At 37.4% G+C, this 11,573-nt stretch overlaps 1 long non-coding RNA gene across 10 annotated transcripts in view; it reads right to left on the reverse strand.

Moving 5' to 3' along the window:
* The window catches only part of LOC139044831 (uncharacterized), a 74,685-nt gene that overhangs the window by 33,616 nt on the left and 29,496 nt on the right, over positions 1-11,573 (reverse strand). The gene's annotated exons all lie outside the window — the stretch shown is intronic.

The raw sequence follows: 11,573 nt of genomic DNA on the forward strand, positions 1-11,573 counted from the left end.
GAAAAAGAACAACAAACAAAGCCCAAAATCAGCAGAAGGAAGGAAATAATAAAAATCAGAGCAGAAATAAATGAAATAGAGACTAAAACAAAATAGAAAAAATTAATGAAACCAAGAGCTGGTTCTTCAAAAAGATAAACAAAATTGACAAACCCTTAGCTACATTCACCAAGAAAAAAAGAGAGAAGGCTCAAATAAATAAAATCAGAAACAAAAGAGGAGAGATTACAACGGACACCTCAGAAATACAAAAGATAATAAGAGAAAACTATGAAAAGCTATACACCAACAAATTGGATAATCTAGAAGAAATGGATAAATTCTTAGAAACATACAACCTTCCAAAACTGGACCAAGAAGATGTAGAAAATTTGAATAGACCGATCACCAGTAAGGAGATCGAAACAGCAATTAAAATCCTCCCAAAAAGTAAAAGTCCAGGACCGGATGGCTTCCCTGGTGAATTCTACCAAACATTCAAAGAAGACTTAATACCTATCCTTCTCAAATTCTTCCACTAAAGTGAAGAGGAGGGGAGGCTTCCTAACTCTTTCTTCAAAGCAAACATTATCCTGATACCAAAACCAGACAAGGACAACACAAAAAAAGAAAATTACAGGCCAATATCACTGATGAACATTGATGCAAAAATCCTCAACAAAATACTAGCAAATCGAATACAAGAATACATTAAAAAGATCATACATCATGATCAAGTGGGTTTCATTCCGGGGATGCAGGGATGGTTCAACATCCGGAAATCTATCAACGTGATACACCACATTAACAAAATGAAGAATAAAAATCTCATTATCATCTCAATAGATGCAGAGAAAGCATTTGACAAGATAGAGCATCGATTTATGATAAAAACTGTAAATAAATTTGGTATAGAAGGAAAATACCTCCACATAATAAAGGCCATATAGGACAAACCCACAGCAAATATCATTCTCAATGGAGAAAAACTGAAAGCTATCCCTCTAAGAACAGGAACCAGACAAGGATGCCCACTGTCACCACTCTTATTTAACATAGTATTGGATATAGCCAAAGGAATCAGGCAAGAAAAAGAAATAAAAGGGATCCACATTGGAAAAGAAGAAGTGAAACTGTCACTCTTTGCAGATGACATGATTTTATATCTAGAAAACCCTAAAGAGTCCACTAAAAAACTTTTAGAAATAATAAAGGAATACAGTCAAGTTGCGGGATACAAAATCAATGTACAAAACTCCGTGGCGTTTCTATACACTAACAGCGAAGTAGCAGAAAGAGAAATTAAGAATACCATCCCATTTACAATTGCAACAAAAAGAATAAAATACCTAGGAATAAACTTAACGAAAGAGGTGAAAGATCTGTACACCGAAAACTATAAAACATTGTTGCAAGAAATCGAAGAAGACACAAAGAAATGGAAAGATATTCCAGTGCTCTTGGATTGGAAGAATTAACATTGATAAAATGTCCATACTTCCTAAAGCAATCTATAGATTCAACGCAATCCCTATCAAAGTTCCAACAACATTTTTTACAGAAATAGAACAAAGAATCCTAAAATTTATATGGAACAACAAAAGACCCCGAATAGCCAAAGGATTCCTGAGAAAAAAGAACAAAGCTGGAGGTATCACACTCCCTGATTTCAAATTATACTACAAAGCCATAGCAACCAAAACAGCATGGTACTGGCACAAAAACAGACACACAGATCCATGGAACAAAATTGAGAGCCCAGAAGTAAACCCACACGTTTATGGACAGCTAATATTCGACAAGGGAGCCAAGAGCATACGATGGAGAAAGGAGAGTCTCTTCAATAAATGGTGTTGGGAAAACTGGACAGCCACATGCAAAAGAATGAAAGTAGACCATTCCCTTACACCATGCACAAAAATCAACTCAAAATGGATTAAAGACTTGAATGTAAGACCCGAAACCATGAGACTTCTAGAAGAAAACATAGGCAGTACGCTCTATGACATTGGTCTGAGCAGGATATTTTCAAGTCCCATGTCTGACCAGGCAAGGGAAACAAAAGAAAAAATGAACAAATGGGACTACATCAAACTAAAAAGTTTCTGCACAGCAAAGGAAACGATCAACAAAACGAAAAGACAACCTAACAATTGGGAGAAGATATTTGCAACCCACATATCAGATAAGGGGTTAATATCCAAAATACACAAAGAACTCATACAGCTGAACAACAAAAAAACCAACAACCCAATTAGAAAATGGGCAAAAGATCTGAACAGAGATTTCTCCAAAGAAGAAAGACAGATGGCCAACAGGCATATGAAAAGATGCTCAACATCATTAGCTATCAGGGAATTGCAAATCAAAACTGCAATGAGGTATCACCTCACTCTGGTCAGAATGGCTATAATTAACAAGACAGGAAACAACAAATGTTGGAGAGGGTGTGGAGAGAAGGGAACACTTATTCACTGCTGGTGGCAGTGCAAATTGGTGCGGCCACTATGGAAAGCAGTTTGGAGTATCCTCAGAAAATTAGAGATAGATCTACCATATGATCCAGCTATTCCACTGCTGGGTATTTATCCAAAGAACTTGAAAACACAAAGGCATAAAGATACTTGCACCCCTATGTTCATTGCGGCATTATACACAATAGCCAAGACTCGGAAGCAACCTAGGTGCCCATCAAGGGACAAATGGATAAAGAAGGTGTGGTATTTATACACTATGGACTACTACTCAGCCATAAGAAATTATGAAATCCAGTCATTTGTGACAACATGGATGGACCTTGAGGGTATTATGCTGAGTGAAATAAGTCAGAGGGAGAAAGTCAAATACCATGCTATCTCACTCATAAGTAGAAGATAAAAACGACAAAAAAAAATACATAGCATTGGAGATTGGACTGGTGGTTACCATTGGCGAAGGGGGGAGGGGGAAGGCAAAAGGGGTGATGAGGGTCACGTGTGAGGGGATGCACTATAATTCGTGTTCTGGTGGTGAACATGAGGTAATGTATCCAGAATTTGAAATATGATGTACATCCGAAAAAAAAAATAAAATAAAAAATTTTTTAAAAATTTAAAAAAAACAATAACTAAAAATGACAATTATGTGAGGGGAAGGATGTGTTAACCACCATTGTGGTAAACATTTCACAATATGTATGTGTATCAAATCATCGCATTGTACATCTTAATCTTACACAATATTATATGTCAACTATATCTCAATAGAGCTGGGGGGGAAACAGGCCATCTAACCTAAAAAGTAAACAGATAAAGCAAAAGGAGGTTCTTTAGGCTGAAAGCAAGTGACTCCAGACAGGAATTTGAATCCACAGGGAGGGGGGAAAAGAGCAGTGTTTAGGTAGTTATGAAATTATAAAGGCTTATTTATCTCCTCTCAGCTGACTTAAAAAGCAATTGCATAACATAATATGTGTATAATGTGTTCTTGGGTCTGTGATATATACAGAATGTAGTATCTTTGCCAATAACAGCACCAAGGAGATGGGCGGGAACAAAGGTGTATTGGGCTAAGGAAAAGATTTCAGCTTGTAACTCAATCACAGGAATAGATAAAGAGAACCAAAAATAATAAATCGAAAGTTTAATATATCAAAAGCTATAAACATATACTTGCTCACCTTACTCCTCTCAGCTTCTTTAAAAAACATAAAATTATATAAAATAATATTTATAACAATGTATTATTAGTTTTCTAACATTTATACACACAATATATATAAAAAGAATATGACAAAAACGATGAAGGGGATACAGCTAAAATGTAGCAACATTTCTATACCTCCCTGGCATTACCTTAGTAGTAATCTGAAGCTGATTCTGATAAGTTAATGTGTATACAAGGCCTAGAGCAACCACTAAGGAAATAACTCAAAAAATATAGTGAGAAAAATCATTAAAGAAATTTAAATTCCACATTAGACTCATTGATTTAGTAAAAAAGAAAGCAGTAAAGAGAAATAGAAGGAAAAAAGACATGAAACATACAGAAAATTAAAAGTAAAATGGCAAGTGTATGCCCAACTATATTAATAATAACATTAAATATGAATGGATTGAACAACCAAATCAAGAGACAGGGATTGTCACACTGGATAAACAAACAAGATCCAAGTATGTGCTGTCTACATTTACATACAATCGTGTGTCACTTAATGATGGGGATGCATTCTGAGAATTGTCACACTGGATAAACAAACAAGATCCAAGTATGTGCTGTCTACATTTACATACAATCGTGTGTCACTTAATGATGGGGATGCGTTCTGAGAATTGTCACACTGGATAAACAAACAAGATCCAAGTATGTGCTGTCTACATTTACATACAATCGTGTGTCACTTAATGATGGGGATGCGTTCTGAGAAATGCATCATTAGGCAAGTTCATCATTGTAGTTCATCGTAGTGTACTTACACAGACCTAGGCGGTATAACCTACTACACACCTAGGTTATATGGTACTAATCTTATGGCACCACAGTTATATATGGTCCATCATTGACTAAAATGTCATCATGTGGTGCATGATGGTGTTCAGAGACATAAATACATTGAAAGAAGAGGCTTGTAAAAGATAACATGCAAACAGTGACCACAAGTTAGCTGGAGACACTATACTAATATTAAACAAAATAGACTATTTAAAGTGTTACTAGATATAAAGTGGAAGATTTAATAATGATTAAAAGCTAGATTCATCAAGAACATATTACAATTAAAAAACTCATGTGAATCTAACAACAGAGCATCAAAGCCCATGAAAAAAAAGGATAGAAATTAAGGGACAAGTAGACAATTCAACAATAACAGTTGGAGACCTCGATACCTGACTTTCAATATTTGATTGAAGTAGACAGAAGGTCAGCAAGGAAATAGATTTGAACAAGTCTATAAAGCAACCAGACCTAGAACGCATCTAAAGAACACTCCACCCAATAACAGCAGAATATACATTCTTCTCAAGTGTACGTGAAACATTCTCCACAATAAACCATATGCTACATCATAAAACAAACCTCTATAAATTTAAAAGGATAGTACTAGAAAGTATGATCTCTGACCACATAATGGAATGAAATTAAAAATCAAAAACAGAAAGAAATTTGAGAAACTGACAAATATGGAGATTTTAAAGAACATACTCCTAAATAATCAATGGTTCAAAGGACAAATGAAAAAGGAGATTAGAAAATACTCTAACAAGAGAAGAATGAAAATGAAGAGACAGCACATCAAAACTTATGGGCTGTAGCTAAAACCATGCTTAGAAGAAAATTTATTGCTATAAAGGCCTGTGTTTAAAAAGAAGAAAAATCTTAAGTCAATAACCAAACTTTCCACCTTAAGACACTGGAAACCAAACAGCAAACTACACCAAAATCAAGCAAAAGGAGAGGAATGGTGAAGATTAGAACTAAAATTAATGAAATAAATAGAAAAATAGTGGAGAAAATTGATGAAACCCCAAAAGCTGGTTCTTTTGAAATGATCAACAAAATTAACAAACTTTTAGCTAGACTCACCAAGACATAAGACTCAAATCACTACAGACTTTACTGCCATCCTCATAGAAATAAAAAGGATTATAAAAAAATTGCTATGAGCAATTGTATGCCAACAAGTTAGATAACTCAGGTGAAATGGATAAATTTCTAGGAAGACAAAAACTACAAAAACTAACTCAAGAAGGAATAGACAGTCTAAATAGACCTATAACAAGTGAAGAAATTAAATTTCTAATCAGCTTGACACAAAGACAGGCCCAAGCCCAGAAGTCTTCACTGGTGATTCCACAAAAGCTTTAATGAAAAATTAATACCAATTTTCCACAAATTCTTCCAAAAAATATAAAAGGAGAGAACAACACTTGCCAACTCTTTCTACGAAGCCAGGATTATCCTGATACCAAAACCAGACAAATACATCACAAGAAAAGAAAATCATATCTTCATTTCTTATGAATAAGGACAAAAAATTCTCAACAAAATACGAGTAAACTAAATCTAGCAACGTATGAAAAGAATCATGTACAATGACCAAGTGAGATACATCCCAGGTATGCAAGACTGGTTTCACATCCAAAAATCACTTAATGCTATCCACCACAGCAATAAAATAAGAATCAAAAGCCACATGATAATCTTAATAGAGACAGAAAACTAACAAAATGCACAACCATTTCATGATAGAAAGATTCAACAAACTAAGAGTAGAAGGGAACTTCTTCAAACTGATAAAGAGCTTCTATGAAAAGCCCACAGCAAACATTATACTTAATAATCAAAGACTGGATGCTTTCCCCCTATGATGAGAAAGAAGACCAAGATGTCCACTTTTGCCATTTCTATTCAACATTGTCTGGAAGTTCTATCCAATACAGTTAGGCAAGAAGTTAAAAAAAAGGCATTGGATTGGAAAGAAAGAAGAAAAACTTTTACTTTTTTTTCTTTTTTCTTTTTTTTTTTTTGCTGGGAAAGATTTGTCCTGAGCTAAGATCTGTTACCAATCTTTCTCTCCTTTTGTTTCCATCCCCAAAGCAATAGTGCATAGTTGGATATACTAGTTGTAAGTCCTTCTACTTCTTCTATGTGAGCCACCACCACAGCATGGCTACTGAGAGACAAATGGTGTGGTTCCACATGCATGAACTAAATAAACGCAGGCTGCTAAAGGAGCATGCACCAAACTTGAACTACTAGGCCATCAGACCTTGCTCAGAAAACTATTTCTAATTGCAGATAAGATGAGCTTGCATACAAAAAAAATCCTAATGAATCCACTAGAAAACTATTAGAACTAATAATACATCTATAACAAAGTTATGAGACACACGATCAATATATAAAAGTCAATTGTGGTGTTTCTATTAAGAAAATAATTCCATTTACAATAACATCAAAAAGAACAAAATATCTAGGAATAAATTAAACAAAAGTAAAGCAAAACTTATTATTTGAAATTATAAAATACTCTTAAAAGAACTCAAAGATCTAAATAATGGCAAGATAGCTCATGTTCATGGATCGGAAAACTTAATATGGTTAGATGGCAATACCTCCCAAAGTGATGTCAGATTTGACACAGCCCTGTAATAGTTAAGCTGGCTTTTTATAAAAATTTACAGGTTGATTCTTTTTTTCTTAATTGTTTTCTTTCTCTACTTCCTTTTTTTTCCTTTAATGATAGGTTACAATAAACCAATCTGCACTAACATCTGTTGCCAATCTTTCTTTCTTCTTCTCCCCAAAGCCCCCCAGTACATAGTTGTATATTGTAGCTGGAGGTCCCCCTGGTTTTGTTATGTGGGATGCCACCTCATCATGGCCTGATGACAGTGCCATGTCCATGCCCAGGATCTAAACCTGCTAAATCCTGGGCCACTGAAGCAGAGCACACAAACTTAACCACTCGGCCATGGACCAGCCCTGACATGTTGATTCTTGGGGCAAGCCTGGTGGTATAGTGGTTAATGTAGCATACTCTGTTTTGGTGGCATGGACATCACAGGTTTGGATCCCAGGCACAGACATAGCATCACTCACCAAGCCACACTGTGGCAGCATCCCACATAAGATAGCAGACAATTGACGCAGATGCTAGCTCACTGACAATCTCTGCCCCTTTGTCTCTTTCTTCTCCTTCTGGGACACCTATAAAATGAATGTTAGTGTGCTCGATGTTGTCCCAGAGGTCTCTTAGACTATTCTGATTCTTTTACGTTCTTTTCTTCTTTTACCTGTTCAGCTTGTGTGATTTGCTCTAGTCTTTCTCCCAGCTCGCTGATCCGTTCTTCTGTATCACCCACTTTGCGATTGAGTCCTTCTAGGGAGTTTTTCTTTTCCAGTATTGTATTCTTCATTTCTGATTGGTTCTTTTTTATATTTTCTAATTCTTTGTTTATGTACTCACTTTGTTCACCCATTCTTCTCCCAAGATCAGTGAGGATCCTTATGACTTTTTGTTTGAACTTTTTGTTGGGTAGATTGTTTATTTCTCTTTCATTTAGTTCTTTTTCTAGGGTTTTGTCCTGTTCCCTTGCTTGGAATATATTCCCTTGCCTCCTCATTTTGCCTCTTTCTCTGTGCTTATACCTATGTGTTAGGTGGGTCAGCTACGTCTGCTGCTCTTGGAGAAGCAGCCTTATGTAAGAGCTGCCTTTTGAGGCCAAGCAGTGTTCTTCCCTCCTGTCACCAGTTCCAAATGTTCCAAGACTGACCCCCATGTGGGCTACATGTGTCCTTCTGTGGTGGCAGGGTTGCTCTTGCTGCAGGTGCCCAGGGAGTCTAGGCTGTCCCCCTGGCCAGCTGGTTGTAATGCTGAGCTACAGGGGGGCTGCTATGGACTCTTCAGTCACTTTATCAGATTTGGGGAGCCCCAGCACAGTTGGCTGCAAGGTCCAATAGCACATTCCTGTTGCAGTTTTTCTGTAAAGTGAGTAGGTGCCCAGCATGGCTGGTTGCTAGGCTTAGGTGCTTACAAATGCTGTAGGCCTCTGGCCTGCAAGGCTGTTGTCAACTCTCTCAGGATTGCTGCTGAGTGAAGCTGGACCCAGGCAGGGGAGCACCTAATTGTTTAGGGCTTTGGAAGGTGGGGCTGATTCCCTATGTAGCTGTTTGAGAAGCAGAGGTCTTCTGCTGCTGATAAGCCCCATGGCCCACAGGTCCACACACACCGTCAACACAGTCCTGGCCCATGAACACATCCCAACTCCCTGGAGCAGACCCAGTGACCCCATCACAGTGGCCCCTACACCCTCCTCCAATGCCCCACACATTCCACCATGCCCCACAGAGCCAGAGCCACTTGCCTGCCTGCAGCGGATCCAGGCTCCCAGTCTATGCAGGCCAAAGAGTTGCTCCAGGGCTTGCTGTTGGGTGGGACCAGTCCCTAGGGCAGGCTGACTGCCCTGGCTAAGCTGGATTAAATCTAGTGGCCGGGGCAGACTCTGGGCTAACAGGCCAGGGGAAGAGCTCCAATGGTGTCTGCCTGCCTCTGTGCCAGCACACTTGTCATAGGTAAAAATAATGGCTGATGTCAATGTCTTAGTCCCTGGAGAGGTCTCACCTCTCACCAAGATGCACCAAGAGACTATTAGGTGAGTCTCTTTTCCCCAATGACTGTGCATATTTCCTTCTGGTGATTTCAGGTTGCTTTATGAAACAGATGAATTTGTGTGTGGTGAAACAGATGAGTTGTGTCAACAATGAGAAACAGGTTTAGAAAATCAAAAGGACTACTCAAGTTTAGAGACACAGATGATGTGGGCCCTTTAAGAGCTGGCTTTATTCCACTTATATCCAAAAGATTTTCTAGGGGTATTCCTTGTTGTAATTCATAGCCAGCAAAGCTAGATATTATGAGACTCATGTCAGTTGTGCTGAGTCCAAAGGATGCTTATAGTGGTAATGTGCCCCCGCTCAGGTCCCCACTCTGGCAGGAAAGGCTGTGTACCTTAGGATTTCTCCTGGCCAACACTGAAGATCCGTGGCTCGCAAAGGTGGCTTTTTTCTCTTGAGAAAGGAATTTCAGCCTCTTCTGCCTCAGTCAGAAGGTGGGGATTCTTGTCACTTGTTGTGGTGGTTCTTTGTTTTTTTCCAGTTTTCAGTTCTCTTTCAGGGGCAATTATTCCAAGAAAAGTTCTAACTCGGTTGCGTTCATGGGATGAGGTGAACTCAGGGTCTGCCTATGCTGCCATCTTGACACCAACCTCCTCAGCGACCATCTTCTTCAAGCAAAAAGAGGAAGATTGGCAACAGATGTGAGCTCAGGGCCAATCTTCCTCAAAAAAAATAAAAATTGACAGGTTGATTCTAAAATTCTATAGCAATGCAAGGACCTAGAATAGAATGGAGAGTCCATAAACAAACTCATCTATCTATAGTCTATTGATTTTTGACAAGGGTACCAGACATTCAAGTTGTTGAAGAATATTCTTTTTGACAAATGGTGCTGGGACAACTGGATATCTACACAAAAGAACAAAGCTGGGCCCTCACCTCACATCATATACAAATTAAATCAAAATGGATCAAAGACCTAAATGTCAAAGCTAAACTATCAAACTCTTAGAAAAAATTATCAGTGTTAATCTTTGTAACGTTGGATTAGGCAATAATTTCCTAGTTATAAAACCAAAAAAGAAAGTAGAGAAATTGGACTTCACCAAGTTAAAAGTTTTTGTGCTACAAAGGATCCTATAGAGAAAGTGAAAAGACAACTCAGGATGGGAGAAAATATTCTCAAGTCATATACCTGATAACAGATGTATATATAGAATAAAGAATTCTTACAATTTAATAAGAAGAAGACAAAGAGCTCAATTAAAAGCGGGTAAATGATCTGAATTGACATTTCTCCAAAGGAGATATATAGATGGCCAATAGGCATGTGAAAAGATGCTTGACATCATTAGATATCAGGGAAACGCAAATCAAAATCACAATGAGATACCACTTTATACCCACAGGATGCTATATAGGATGGCTATAATAAAAAAAAAAGATAATATCAAATGTTGATGAGGATGTGGAAAACCTGGAACCCTCACACACTGCTGGTAGGAATGTAAAATGGTGCAGCCACTCTTGGAATCAAGGCTGGCAGTGTCTCAAACAATTAAACATAGATTCCTACCATGTAACCCAGCAATTCAATTTCTAAGTATATACCCAAGAAAAATAAAAAGATACATCTACACAAAAACTTGTACAGGAATGATGATAGCAGCATGATTCATAATATCCAAAAAAGTGCAAACAACCCCAAATGTGCATCAACTGATGAATGGATAATGTAGTGTATCCATACAATGGAATTTTTTTGACCATAAAAAGGAATGAAATATGGATACATGCTATAACACAGATGAACCTTGAAAACATTATGCTAAGTGAAAGAAGCCAGTCATAAAATAACACATATCATATGATTCCATTCATGTAAAATGTTCAGAATAGGTAAATCTATGGAGACAAACAGTACGTGAGTGGTTGTGGAGGGCTGGTGGGGAGGCGGGGGTGGAATGAAGGCACAGGGAGGTATGGGAGCGCTTTCTGAGTTGATGAAAGTATTCAAAAATTGATTGTAGTGATGGTTGCACATATCTGTGAATACACAAAAAGTTAAACTGTGCACTTTAAATGGATGAATTGTATAGTAGGTGTATTGTGTCTTAATAAAGCTGTTTTTTAAAACAAAGAGAGAGAGCACAGCTCTACTTACATAAATTTGACGGCCTGTATGAAATGGACTAATTCCTCAGAGGAGGAGGTCGAGTTTATGAAATTGTATTACCATGACACCAAAATCAGATGAAGACAGTGAAAAGAAAGAAAACTAACACCAATAACTCTCATAAATATAGACTCAGAAATCTTTAAAAAAAATTAGCAAAATTAATCCAGTAATATATAAAAGGAATTAGCAAGGGGGATTTTTTCCAGGTCTGTTAAGACTGGTTCAACATTTGGAATTAATCAATTTAATCCACCACATCAACATGCTAAAGAAGAAAAATCATACGACAGTACCAGTTGTCACATAAAGACCATTTTCT

Source organism: Equus asinus, chromosome 3 (genome assembly GCF_041296235.1).
Source record: "Equus asinus isolate D_3611 breed Donkey chromosome 3, EquAss-T2T_v2, whole genome shotgun sequence".
NCBI lineage: Eukaryota > Metazoa > Chordata > Mammalia > Perissodactyla > Equidae > Equus > Equus asinus.